The sequence below is a fragment of the Tinamus guttatus genome, unplaced genomic scaffold, assembly GCF_059628265.1.
Source record: "Tinamus guttatus ecotype Peru unplaced genomic scaffold, ASM5962826v1 Tinamus_guttatus_pri_ptg000260l, whole genome shotgun sequence".
NCBI lineage: Eukaryota > Metazoa > Chordata > Aves > Tinamiformes > Tinamidae > Tinamus > Tinamus guttatus.
In genome coordinates this window covers 1,488,546-1,501,630 of record NW_028288794.1, presented here as the reverse complement: position 1 = coordinate 1,501,630, position 13,085 = coordinate 1,488,546, and the positions used below count along the sequence as shown (strand labels likewise).

At 39.2% G+C, this 13,085-nt stretch overlaps 1 protein-coding gene across 1 annotated transcript in view; it reads left to right on the top strand.

The window, feature by feature from the left end:
* Window positions 1-13,085, top strand: part of GULP1 (GULP PTB domain containing engulfment adaptor 1) — a 104,666-nt gene that overhangs the window by 17,304 nt on the left and 74,277 nt on the right. Inside the window, exon 2 of the mRNA XM_088526986.1 lies at window positions 7,620-7,701. The gene's annotated coding sequence lies outside the window, so the exon portion shown is untranslated. The remainder of the gene's footprint in view (window positions 1-7,619; window positions 7,702-13,085) is intronic.

Below are 13,085 nucleotides of genomic sequence, written 5' to 3'. Positions count from 1 at the left end.
ATACTCTGAATAGTGTATCTCCTTCTAATCCCTGCTGATGGAGTTATATATAAATATATTTCCTTTATATTAAGAAACTTTAAGTGACTGAGGTCAAATGCTTTCAATTTTTTTTTTTTTTTAACCTCCAACATCTGCTTGAAAACAACCTAATGTACTGGTATTTTATAATGCTGTCAGCAGAGAAGATAGAAAATAGGTCTTTAAAGACACTGATGCCTCTGGCAGAAACTTTGACCACATATATCTGAAGCTGTCGAGTGCGGAGCACACCACACCTGGCAGTGGTGTGCTCTCAGCTGCTTGATCCTCTGTAAAGCAGAAGCTCAGAAACATAAGCCAGCTTTTTCTTTCTTCTCAATTTAACATTCGGATGCTAACTGGGCTGTACAATTTTGATTTTTTTTTTTTATATTCAACATATTCAAGTTTTAAATGGTTTCAATGTAAGCAAGTCTGGAAATAAAATGACTTATCTAGGATTTGCTTTATAGATTCCAAAATGTTTTTTGCATGTGTGAGTTTGTATGCAAATTAAAATTGACATCTTTGGCCCTATTGAGAACATAGGCTATTCTGCAATGTACTGTTGTCAAGAAAACTGATTTACCTTTCAGAGTCTAGTAAAATTTGGGAAAAAAAAAAATCTATACATATGGATGGGCTCTGTATCCAGCCTCTTTAAAACGTAAAGAATTTAGTAACTTCAGTTAGGCTACAAGGGGTCTTTTAACACCAAAACAGCTAGCTCTTGATATACTGCATATCTCTAATTCAAGACTTTTTTTCATATGTTATTATTAGGTTTATTGAATTAACTGAAGCCTGTAGGATGAAATATCTGGGTGTTGTCCTGAGGCTTCACTGGACAAGGTATTTGGGGCGCAGGCCCTCATTCCTTTATGTCAAGGTGCTTGTTGCAGTTAGCATCATTGCTGAGAATTCCTGCTTACATAGCTGGTGTTCAGGATGCAGCCTGGATATCTCGTGCTTTGGAGAGCCCTCCCTGCATTGCCGGCTGCGGTAAAACCAGCCCTGATTGGGGACAGGAGGGAGAGCGGAGGTGGAGAGACTTGTGGTCACTTAGACATCAGCTCTGAGCAGCACAGATTATGGAAAGTAGTGTTTTAGTTGCAAATATGCAGGAGAGCTAGTTTTAATGTTGTTCTCAGTTATTGAGACAATTTTCTGGAATTGCCTGCATTACACTTTGGTAAGTGCAACCATGAATGTTTAATGTAAATTAAAACAGAAGAATAAATGAAGTGCTTCTGATGGTATTCATCCTAAAATTGAGAGGTGATTATCGGATGATTAATTGTCAGGGTTGTCTCTGTATAATTTCCTTTGGTTGGATCCCAGAAATACTCATTTTTCATAGTGATGAAAAAGATGAGGGGCTTCTCTGAGTCTCCTGATTTCTTTGAGTCTGAAGGATGATGTGTGGTCATGACTGCAGGTGTGTACACCCTTAGGGCAAGGGCTGTGCTGGGTTTTCTCCACAGAGTTCTTAATGAAGTTAGCTGTGATTTGAGATTGGAGTTCTGAATCCCAGTGCCAATTTAAGTAAGTAGTAAGTATATGAGTCTTCTCCTCTTAATTTGTTCTTTATGCTGAAGTGGCAATTTTCAAGGAGGAACAGTGAAGGTTCACAAATGTACTCACTAGTACTAAGTAGAAGAGTTGCAGTGGTTTTGTATCCCAGAGTGTGTGTACCTCTCGCAGGACTCTCCCCTGCCTCTGCCTTAGGAAATCAATTAGTCCTGGGTATTGACACTATTATCTCTCTGGAGATTTAAATAAAAAGGATCAGCTATGCCAGAAGTAATCACTTAGCCTATGTCTGACCAAATATTAGGCAAGATGGAGCTAACATTCATGTGTTGGTAATACAGGCAGGTGTGAGTTGTCTGTTGCAGATTGGAAGATTTTCATATCATTTTATTAGTGATAAAGAGTTTGATCCAAAGATTGTGGTTTCTGCTGTAGTTTGGCAGTTTTCCTGTAAGGTGAGATATGAGACAGGTGAAGTAAGAGAGAAATTTTGGACCAAGTTGTTCATTGCCTCTTTTCTAAGTAATAAGCTTTTCAGTCTACTTCGGAGCTTGAGCATCTACACATGATTGTGCAAGTATGCTTTATAATACTAAGTAGCAGCCAGTTTCATGTGCTGCTTTATGTAGATAGTCAACTTTTGTTCTTTATCTGATTTCATGTTGTTGGGTCAGAAATTAGACACAATGTTTTACTGTGGTGTTTACATAGAAGAAAAACCTATAACCTTCACCAAGTCCCTCAAGCTCTTGTCAAGTTTTGTGGTCTCTGATACAGTGCATGTGTTGAGTTAGTGATGGCAGTGGCAGAAATACTGCTGCCTGGTATTAAATGTGTGGAGGACTTGGCACATTCCTGTAGGTGCTTGGGATCAGCCTTGTAGGCTTGATTTGCCGGTGATCACTAGAGTGCACAGAGGGTTTACAGCAGCTTGTTCACCTCCCTGAGCGGGAATATGATGTGATAGGTGGAGCACTAATGTGAAGAGCACGGCAGGCGTTCCATAACACACGTCCCGCTGTCTGAGCCCTTTCTGTGGTCACTTCAGGGCAGGTGGAAGCGCAATGGCTGTGATGAAAGAAGCTACCCTTGATCCTACACTGCTGTGGTGAAGACCTTTCTAAGCAGCACAAATCTCCAGACTTGCCTCAGCTGCTGCTGCTTCTGATTTCTCCATGACATTTTTTTGGATATTCTTCTTCACCTTCATGTGTTGTTTGTTTTATCTGCTGCTTTACTTTTATTTCATTGCTCCTCCTGTCAGCTTAGATCAGAGAATGTGTAGAAGCTGTTGTCAGTGCTATACAAATACTATCTTGTGTCTCTTTATTCAGAATGACATTGTTACTGCTTAGGGAGAGAACAGAAACCTGGCTGTTTTACTGCTGCAGCTTCTTGGGAAAGTGCGATGCTTCAAAAAGAGAATTACATTTCTGTTGTACTTGCCCAGCGTGTTCTATGTCTCTTCAAGTACCCATACTGGTATAAAGGGCTGAGAAGTGGCCTGGGCAGGTTGATTTTTATTTATTATTATTACTATTATTATTATTTGAAATTAGTAGTGCTCCATGTGGTTGAGCCATTTGGGTTATGAGTTTAGATTTTGAGTTGTGGTGCAGGGGAGGGGGAACCTTTCTGTCCTTTAGAAGGCACTTTACCTGTGAACTAGTAAATAAGCATGGATTAGTTCAGGTGAATACATAGCACAAGTTAGCCTTGAAATAAAATACCAGGATATTTTGATCAGCTGACTTACAGTAAATTTTATAATTCTCTCTGAAGGTAATATTGATTTTAACCTGGATGATTTATGGCCTGAGAACATAGTTACATTTCAAATGAGGCTTGTGTTTAAAGTTGGGTGGGAGGAAACGTGTCTATGGTCCTGTACTACATGGTGAGTGATATTAGATAAGTAACAAATGATGCTCTGACCTGTGCCAAGCTCCAGAGCAAATGCCAGATTTCTTTAGAAGAAAGAAATCAAAAATAGTGAGAATGTCTGACAACATTGCATAGCTTGTGAGATGTGGCAGCTTAGTAGAAATTGTGTAGATTGAAGTTGAATTGATAGCATTGTATAAGTTGGTGGGTTTGGTTTTGCTTTTTATTTACTTCTTATTTGTACATAGGTGGTGTTTTCATATCCGGTGCTGACTCTGATCTTCTCAAGGGTCAGTTTAAGTAGATCAATTGCATAAACTGGGAGACAAAAATGTAGAAATATTGGAGTTATGTGAAATGAGCAGTGCATAGAAAGTCTTCCCAAGTTCCAATCAGACATTTAAGAATAAATTTCAGCTGTAATTGTTGGTGTCAGAGCAATATAAATGGAGTCTTTTTGCTTGCCCGTGTCACATGGGACAGTCAGTCAGCTTTTGTATGAAAGAGTCTGTATGAGCCTTCTTTGTGTCAATTTTTTTTTCCCTGCCTTCCTGTTTGAAAATAAAACCTCCAGTTTCAGTGTATGCATGGTGAAAATTATTACATTGTTCAGTTACAGTGGGCAGCCTCCCTGGATTGTCTTTATTGGGTAAGTAGGAATGGGGTGAATAGAAAGTTGTTGTTTTACACTTTTAGTATCTGTTATCATCATACTCAATTTCTAAAGAAAACTGCCTTGGGATTTTTAAAATTGTTTTCTTTTTCGCTTGGTCTGCTGAAGTGATCATACGGTTCCTTAATGCTGGTCTAATATACTCTAAATGACATTCATTCCAAGGTGGCTCTTGGCATCATTAGCCCTACCTGTGAGATTAATGCACGATTTTACTCTTTCCCTCCTCTCCTTCACCATTAGAATAATTTATGGAGTTAATTATGGTTATTATGTCCAAATCAGACACAAAAAGAATTGTTCAGGAGGTATTAGATATAATAAATAATAAATAAATCAGTGCTGGTTTTGCTCTTTCTAGGAATAGGTGGCAGCATTGATCTAAGGCAAAAAAGGAAAAATGGTGGAGCCTGTATGCAATGAAAAAGAAAATACAATTCCTGTCCTTCATCCAGATGGCTTTATGGCAAGAGAAGCCTTCACCAGACCAACTATGCATGTGTTAGTCATCAGTTGGGGTGAAGTGGTTACCATAGCGTGCTTAAGGAAAGATGATAAAATCTGACTAGTTTAATAAACGCATTCAGCTTATGAATTCTTATTGTGTAAGTCTCTGGGGTAGGGAATAGTTCTTAACGTGGTAAATGTACAAATATTAATCTTGATGTGCTCAGATATGCATGTCTCTTTACAAGTTTAATGAGAATCCCTCCTTTATTCCTTTCTCTTAGATGTAGAAAAGATTGATTAGTATTTGCCAAAGAACACTGCAAATATATCTGCATATTAACCAGAATAGTAAAATCAATAGCTAACAGATGCAGCATAAGGCACAAGGTGCAGAACAAATGGAGGGAAAGCAAGGCCTGATTTAGCCTTCAGTTTGCTGGTGTGGCTGTATTACAGTGATAGAAGGCTTTATTCTCAGATGTGCCAGCCAACTGCAGGCCCAAATGATTAAGAAATAAATTCTTAGTCTTAAATGTCCCTTTTTTAATGTCCTAAGGTATTATTTCTAGGCAGCAGAGATTAGCTCCATTTTGAGCAGGGCTGAATTATTAGGAAGCAATAAAATTAACATAAATAGTGTCTACTGAATTTGAAGGGGTGAGGTGGAAAATAGGTTTTTTGTCAAAATGCAGATGTTAATGTGCTATCTCTCCTTTTGGGTTTTAGTAGGAGAGGTGCATAATTTTCATTTTGCAATTTGTCATCAATTCCAAGACAGTTAATCTGTCTGGGTTTTAAAGGAGGGACAGAGTTGCCTTCCCAGTCTTCCTATTTGAGCTGAGATTCACAGGAAGCACAGGAAAAAAAAAATATGGCATGTTGGTCGGTTTGTCACCAAAGGCAGAGGAGCAAAGACCTTTTTGCAGGCATACAAGGGAAGAGAGGTCAGTATTGTTCGAAAAGTGGTGCTTTTGGCTGCAAAGTTGAAGGCTGGCATCAAATCCACAGGGCCCAGCAGTGCACTCAGAGGAAGAGCTGGGCCAACACTGCGAGTCTGCTCTGGCTCCATGAGTTTGGAGATGGCTGCGCCTGTGGCCTGGGGAAGGATTCCTCAGGACAGCCGTATATGAATCCTTCCAGATTATGCTAGGTTTATGCTAAGTCTATCCAGAGATGCTAGGTTTCCATGTGGCAGTCTTGTTAAGAAGTAGGAATTTCATCTACGGTCAGGTTTGGGGTCTGGTGTGGGCATGTATTTTAAAAGAGGAGACACCAGTTTGGATTTCTATGGTACAGTCGTGCACCATTTCCAAAAATTCTTCAGTTTATCTCTACCAATTCTTCTTCAGTCTAATTTTACTAAATGGGGAAAATGGTGTGCTGGTGTGATGGAGACAGCAAGGTTGTGGTAGAACTGTTGTCAGACGAACTTGAAGAGATCTAGTCATCCTATAACCCTTGCTTTTGAGTGATCACAAGAATTTATTTGGAATATAAATTTCAGAAACTATTCTAAGAAGCTGAATGTAAAAAGAGTTAAGACCAGCTTCTCTTTAGAAACTTACTGCACTGTTTTGAATTCAGAGCACAGGGAAGTGGTGACCACATGTCCTTCTTGACCCTTTTATGTCAGCTGCCTAGTTGGAAAAGATGGTATTTGCTCAGCTGAAACTCTTTCATTTTCTAGGCTGAATCTGAATGATGAACTGGCAGTCCTGTAACGTGTCACGGTTAAGTTACCTTTCCATAGGAGAAGAGGAGGGGGGAAAAAGAGGGGAAAGGTGTTTGGATCATTGGAATACAGCAGTTTTTAGTGCCTGTCAGGAATCTTGCTGTGTTGCTGTTTGTTCTGTAGCAGCCTTCATCTGGACATACTGCTTTGAATACTGAGCAGGCCAGGGTTTACCTTTTGGCCTCTTTCTTAGAGCCCACAGTGCAGGAATTGGTAGACTAAGTGGTATTTTGAGGCATTTTGTTTTCATTTTCTAACTGCAAATGTACTTGCTCTGTGATTTGTTCATGCTACTGTGCACGAAAGAGCACACGCTTTCCTTTGGAAAGGGCAACTTGTTTGTAATTCCTGGATGCCAGCAAACTGCTAGGAGCAATGCCTTACTGGAAAGCACAGCAGCCCTTTGGACCATCTTTTAAGGCAGAGTTCTGGTGGCAGCGTGGAATAACCTTTACCGTGTTATCAGTGGCAAGTGTGTGTGTGTGGCTATTTTTAAGAGAACTTCCTAAGCTGGTTTGTTTATGGCTTTGTGTTGTGCAAAAACATTGTTACCCATTCCCCTCTCCTCATATTTTAAATACATGGCTTAGCTTTAGCTGTGCCCTGTGAACTACTGACTGGCACGGCAAGCTGGAGCCTGATAAATGATCCAGCCGTCTTTGTACCTCGGCTCTCTTACAAATGGCATGAGGCAGTAATTGCTTTTCATTCTGCACTTCAGTCACAGCAAGATGCAGGGTTAGAGGGTTTACTCTCCGCTGGGGAGCTGTGGGTGCTCTTGAGGGAACAGAGCCAGGAGAATTTGGCAAAGCAGCAGACTGATCATGGGAGTAATCTGTTTGCTCTGATGATGGGTGGCACTTAAAAGGAAGCTGAGCTGAAAAGCCATTTCTCATGCTCAGACAGAGCAGTGTGGGTCAGCCATGGAGCAAACGTGAGCTTTCACAGGGCAATAACAGTTGGTACCTTGTGTCTGACAAGCAGTGATAGGATTTAGTTCTTGGGACTGAGGATTTTCTTTTTTGTGGGTTGTAACTCCTAGGCTTTTTAATTTCCTAATTGCATGCTGATTTCTTTCCAAGTTCACAAGTACCTTTAAAAAAGACCCATCTAGTAAGGTAGTTTTTGTCTCTAGATACAATAAATTGCTCTAATGTCAAAACACTGATTATATTCAATTGTTGTACACACTGTTGAAAATATAGAATATGAAGCATATTTCACCTTACAAGCTGAGTTCAGAATGTGTTAAAATGTGGGCCCCTAATTTGTCAATGAAGTAAAAGGACAACTGTGCTAAAGCACCTCTGTATGTTGTTTTTCCAGAAGCAGACATGGCACGCTGACCTCGAGGTGTGATGGCAAAATCTCCACTGCTGTAAATCTACATTCGTACAGGATAACAGTGGTAAGAGACACATCCAGTCTTACTTGTAATAGGAAGTAACTTCTCCATTGGAGGGGAAAAACAGCATGTATTTGTGCAAGATTAAGTTCATATCCTCTTTAGTGAGGAGAAGAGAGAAACTATCTTTCCAGAATGTCCTTAAACACTTTATCTTGTGAAGTAGGTGACCTGAAGCAGTTTTCTGAATCGGTGGAAAGTCAGAGCTTTGTGCAAAAGCAAGGTACTGTTTATAAGCTCTTTGGCATCTTACTTCCCTCTCAAGTAACACCCTTAACCTTGGAGAGATTGTGTTTTGTTATTTACATCTAAATTTGGTCAAGAAAAGTAGTGTCTGGAATCCTGGCTGAGAAAGGCTTCCTGGTAATAATCAAATATTGAAGTTACGCCTTGAGCTATCTCTTTAAGAGACTTCAACTCTGAACAGCTTCTTTTTTGATTTGGAATTGGATCTTGAGAAATAAAATGAACAAAGAGGGTTTTTATATTGAATATCCAATCAATGGTACAGTATCTGGATAAAAAAGAATGTCTCAAAGCATTCATGTCCCATTATAAAATCTGGATTTGTCTGCTTGGAGAGACCTAGGAGACTCAGTCACTGGCATGCATGGTGTCTGCTGCCCTGTGAACACAGGAAATTCTTATCTTTAAGCTTCTTGTGATGGTGTTAAGACCTATACATGGTTCTGTATAAAGGATTTGGGCTCCGATAACCGTTCTCCCTCAATGTAATGTAATGTGTTAATTCAAGTATGCAAATAGGCATTGTGAGATTGATTACTTAAGTAGCATTTTCCTGACAATAAGTTTTTTTTTTTTAAAGTTAATTGACTAATACACTGAATTTCAGATAAAGTATCATCTGTGCTGTGACTACTAAATGAAATCAAGGAGAGCACAAGTTTGGTATCATGAGAATGTACTGGCAGTAACTACAGGTGCAACTTTCATTTTCATCATGAGAGAAGTTTTAAAAGCCACTTTGTTTTGAAAGCTTTGAAATGCATTCAGATCATCGTTATTCCTGGTGCACATGTGCACTATATCCATTCCTGTTGTTCTTGTAGAATGAACTCATACTGCAGGTTCAATCTGATAAAGCAGCAGAATATAGTCACTAGTAGTTAGCACATTAGCTCAGTACAGAGCTGCTTTTGTTTCCTTGTTATGTATTTTTTATGTGATATCAGGCATTTCCTTAGGGCTTGAATAGGATTCAAGTACTTCTGTGCATTTTAGAGAGTGTGTTTTTTCTGTTTCGTTTTTCCTGGACCTTAATTCTGAGTGTATGAATATATGTCTGCATCCTTTTACCATTTCTGAATGTTTTGAGGACAACTAAGTGAATACTGTATTTGCATACTGCTGTGATGGTGAACATATCAAAGCACGTGATAAGGCTGAGGTATCTGCATACAGAAGCATTTGCTTTTTTATCTCAGGTATTTTGCAGAAGTTGGAGAACAGCTGCTAAGATCACTTAGCCCCAAAGGGGAAATTTATCTTTGTGGTGCATGTGGTATAAGTTGCTGACTGCATGCTTATTCAAAGCATCCTGTTAGTGATCTAGTACTGATGATGCTAGTGTGATTCAAGTGAAATAATGCTGAAAATATACCCTGAAAATAAGGCAACTGTCACCGCTCTTTAATACAGCCTTAGTGATCCTTATCAGAAGAAATGTATTTAGTAAATAGAGAAGTTTGCTAGACATTGTTCTCACTTAAAGAGAAATAACTTAACACCACAGGAAAGATTTGAAAGGAAATGTATATAGGTTTTCTTGTTTTGGTGTAGGCTTGGCATACCTATAATGAGAAATGGTTAACTCTGGCAAATTTGGCAACTATTAGTCGATACATAGGAAAGGATGAACATCCAGTAGGTGCTTACTACATGGATTTTAGTCTGTGGTGTATAGAAATAACATAATGAGTGCAGTACTATTTTATTCACAAATACTGTGTTTTAAATAATTTAAGTCTAGAATGTATTCATCTAGTTCAGGGTAACCCTTGGCAAAGTCTTCCTTTCCTGCTGCATCTGAGAGAAGTATAGTGATACTGCCTTATGCTAAGCAGGATTTAGAGGAACATACGGATGATAATATATGTAATTTGTAGTTGATCCAGGTAATCATTAGAATTTCTCTTCTGTTTTTTAAAAAGATAACAAAACTAATGTAAGAAGGGGATATAGCATCTTTCCACCTCATTTCCATAATTGCTTTCTCATAGTTGCATCATTTGGTAAATTGATGCTCCAGACTTGACTGCCTTTGTGCTAATATTGTGATATATTTTCTTAGCAGGCAATTATGGAAAGCTTTATTACTTGGTGAAGCAATCAAGTGGAGTGCTATTCCTGACCTATCGTGCACTTTGGCATTGCTGTACAATGGCTTGGTGTGCCTGGTTTTACCAAGTTGCTTTGTATTTATAAATTAAAAAATAAACTGGCCACCAACCTCTACCAAACACTGACCAAGAATTGGTTAAGGATTATGAGGATAGCTGGTTTTGTGCTGCTTTCCAGTTATACTCGGTCCTTTCTGAGGATCTTAATGTTGTTTCAGATATGAATCAGGTAAGTTGAATGAGTGAATATTGCTTGGAAATAGTCCTCATTATTCCTCTGTGGTGTCACAGTACGGTTGGCATTTTTCCTGGAAGAGGCTAAGTGTGCCTGCATACCTGGCCTGAAAGACTCGGGCCATTTTTCTCTAAATTCTTCAGATTTTGTGGGTTTCAGTCCCATCTGTCCCATAGTAAATCCACCTATTAGTGGTCTCATTTAGGGTTGTTAAAGTAGTAAAGAACTGTGTAGCAGTGGCTAAAAAATCTATTATATGGCTAAGGCAGCTGACATGATTCTGGCAATAGGAGCCTGAAATTAAAGACAATGCCTGTAGATTACCTTTACTGAAGTTGTTATTGATAGGATTTCCTTCCACTAATGTTTTCAGCCACCTGAAATAAGGGTGCTAAGGGTGGATTGGCTTCATTCTTTTATAGGATTCCATGTGGTATTTTGTCAGGGGGAGAGCTCTGTAAGAAAAATAGAAATCAGGCTGGAAAGAATCTGCATCAGTGCTTGGTGGGTGGCTTGAAATATTGTACTAGATAAGTGCATCCCAGAGAGCTTGCCTAGTGTGCATTGCTCTTACTGTTGGGCCAGGAATACCAGGAAATGCAACTCTTAGCCACATTTAAAAGGATACATGCAGAACCTTCCTCTCTTAAGGCTTTGCAGCAGTCATAACCAAAAACCTAAATACATTATGAAATGTGAAATCCCAGGACTGTTAATAACAAATGGGCTGTTACTCCAGGTTGACATCTCTTCTGCAAATTCTTGAGGTTAAAGAAGTTCATCGGTGCTTGTGAGCTTAGATTGACCTTGAGGGTGAGTTGGAGCTGAAGAATGCATGAGGTGCTACTACAAGGTGGAACAGACCCATGTGAAGCAGGAATATTGACAAGGTGTCTGGATCCACAGTTATATCTGTCTGTAAGCTGTTCTTCCCCTTGATATACAGTAGGACTTAACAGTATCAGTGGAACAACTCTTTTACTAGTTTATAGTTGGAGGAGAGAAACACCTTGCTTTCAAACCAAGTAGAATTTATGTCCGAGAAGGTAATTCTGGAAAAGGCAAGTGCAGGGAAGGGAGGTGAAGTAACAGAGAACCGTTACAATCAAACAGATGCAGTGAAATTTCATGCATTGTTAGCAATATCCCTCTCTTATTAAAAGAAAACAAGCCATCTGAAATTTGCAATCTCAGTGTATTTTGTTTATGTTTTTGCACAAGTTATCTGCATCTTCTCTACACTACAGTATCATCAAGGTGAAATGAATCCTGGCAGCTGTTTTTATGAGGGGAATTTTTATTTGAAGTCTCCTAGGTGGCCTGTGCTTCATGCTGTTTAGTTGCAGGATCTTTGTGTTCTGCCAAAAAATGTGCAATATATCTTCTGAAGTCTGTCTCTTTGTAAGCAGTGAAGTGAGGATGCCTTTATGGAATTTAATTTATTGGAATGGTAGACTTCATTAATGGTAACTTTCTAGCATACAGGTACTGCAGCCACTTAATTGCTGGTGTGTATTTTGTGATATGTTTGGCAGTGCTGGAAATGGGGGAATTGGAATTCAAATTTAATGCTCTGTTTCTCTCAAAATACTGTTTGTCTGTCAATGATTTGTAAGGACTGTTAAATGAAATAGGTGAGCACTACTTTACTGCAGATGTTGCTACTGACTGTCGTGCAATTGAGAATGTTCCTGTTTCAGGAAGTTGTAGCTCAACTACCTACATCTTAGACTGCATTTATGTGTTCGGGGGTGTGTGTGTGTGTTTTTTTGTTGTTGTTGTTTTGTTTTGTTTTTCTGTTTTTTCCTTTAGTGTCTCTGAGATATAACTGGTAAACTTTTCAGGCTAGTTCAGGTAGATGGCATGAGCTGGTCAGCTCGCTGAACTCTTCTGATATGTCTGGTTGTATTAATGTTACTTGAAGCATAGATTTGAGGCATTGCTAATCACCTCTGCCTGGAATAATGGAGTGCTAGGAAGCCTGTCTGCTGTGGCATCTGTAAGTCTGACCTGCAAGTGCATTGCCCTTCTTGAGTATTTTCAAGGGACAGCAAATGATACGGCTTTGGGAGAGAATGAGGTGAAACATCAAACACACATCACAGAAGTGATATTTCCTTTGTCTGTGTCTTAATGAAATGTGATTCTAAAATACAGTCAAAACCATAGCACCTACTTGCAGACAGTTACTGAGAAACTGCGTAACTGAAAGAGATTCATTTGCAGTGAGACATGTCTGCTTATCAGAAAGAAAAGTGAGACACCTTCACTATATTGGCAAACTGTGGTTAGTAATGGATGCTTTCGTTAGAATATATAACAAGAACCATTCACTAAACCAGATGCTGGGTCACTTGCTTTAGAAGGAGGGCATACATTTTTAATTGTGATGATGAATAAACTACAGGTTGTGAGCACCACTGTAGCCATCTTTTGAAATATTTAAGTTGAGACTAGGAGTTCTTGCTAGCTTTTCACAGGTGGAGAGTACAATGGCCTGTGACAGATGCAGCAGATCCTTAAATTTAGGAATGCTTTCACTTCCCAGCTTTGCTCTCTTATTTTTCCATTTGCACGTATGGTCAACAACATGTATCCTCTTCCTCTCCAAAATGTAATCTGACATGGAGGTCGAGATATGAGGTCATTGCATTTGACATTTGATTTTGATAGAAAATCATCTGAATAACGTGAGTGCATAGGTGCATTAATAGCTGTGCAGCTGGTAATTAAAAATCAAAGCAGTGATGAACATTTTTCCAATTCTGTGCACATAAGTGACCGGTTCTACT